We start from the raw sequence: 1444 nt of genomic DNA, 5'->3' as shown, positions 1-1444 counted from the left end.
CTTTGGTTTGTTATTTCATTTTCTTTTCTCCACTTTTTATAAAAATATTCAAATTTTGTTTGTGTTTCCGTAAAACGTTCAGTTTTCAAAAAAAAATGTTCTCAAAATTTAAAATTTGTTCTCGTTAACCAAAAAAGTTCAAAACTTTAAAATTCATATAATGTACCAGATTTACAAAAAATTTGTTCACGTTTTCAAAAAATGTTCGTGCTTCCAAGTTTGTTCAGGATATTTCAAATTTGTTCTCCGTCTCAAAATTTGTGCTCAATATACAAAAAATATTCGTGCTTTAAGAAATTGTTCGCGTTTCCAAATTTGTTCTCCCTTTCAAAATTTGTTCCCAAGATTCGAAAAAAAACGTTCATGCTTTAAAAAATTGTCCGCTCTTCTAAATTTGTTCTCCGTTTCAAAATTTGTTCTCGAGATTCGAAAAATGATTGTTCTTTAAAAAATTATCATGCTCTAATTTTGTTCTCATTTTCAAAATTTTGTTCTCTAAATTCAAAAAAACATTCGGGATTTTAAATCACAATTTCGAAAAATGTTCTTGTTTTCAATTTTGTTCGTTTTTTCACCACTATTTGAGGTCCCAAATTTTTTTCGTGTTTTCAGAAATGTTCCAATTTTCAAATTTTGTATGCAATTTCAAAAAATATATTCTTTTGTAATAAGTACACGCAAATTCAAAAACAAAATTGCCATGTTTAAAATTTTGTTCACATTTTCAAAAGTTCCTGTTTTATTTTTTTGTTTCTGAATTAAAAAAATGTTCCTGTTTTCCATTTTTTTAAAAACTGAAAAAAATTCGTGATATCAAAAAATATTCGTGTTTTTCGTAAAAAAAATCAGAAACATTTTTGAAAAATGTTCAGGTTTTGGAATCTGTTTGGGATTTGCAAATTTTATTCGTGTTTCATTTTTGAATCAGATTTAAAAAACATCTTCACTTTTCCAAAAAGATGGAATACGAAAAAAAACGGCATTTTGAAACTGCTCGCAATTTTCAAGAAATATTTTCAAAATGTTTTCGAAATCTCAACGCTACTGTCTGTTCTTATATATTTCTGCACTTTTCATGTACAGATGGTGTCGTGTAGTGTAGTGGCTAATGGCTCGTGGTTGGAGTCTGAGGTTGTGGGATCGATTCCTGGTACTCGCTGGTGGTTTTAAAGCTCTTTTTGTCGCGCTCGGGAAACGAAAGATTGGCTTGGTGGGCCGGCCCAGTCAAGCGTCAACCCTGTGCGTCGAGCTGCTGTTTGACGCAAAATGCGTCACATAGGAGGTCTCCGGAGCAGGATTACCTCCAAAAAAAAACATTCGGAGCAGGAAAAAAACTTTAAAGAACATAACACGGGAGAAGACAACCTGGGCCTCAGCCCATAGCCAGAATTAGCCCGTTGCACGCCCGAAGGCCTGCCATCGGCAGTGAGTGGCCGCCAGTCGT

This window comes from Triticum aestivum, chromosome 2B, assembly GCF_018294505.1.
Source record: "Triticum aestivum cultivar Chinese Spring chromosome 2B, IWGSC CS RefSeq v2.1, whole genome shotgun sequence".
In the NCBI taxonomy this organism is placed as follows: domain Eukaryota; kingdom Viridiplantae; phylum Streptophyta; class Magnoliopsida; order Poales; family Poaceae; genus Triticum; species Triticum aestivum.
This window is presented reverse-complemented; position numbering follows the sequence as displayed.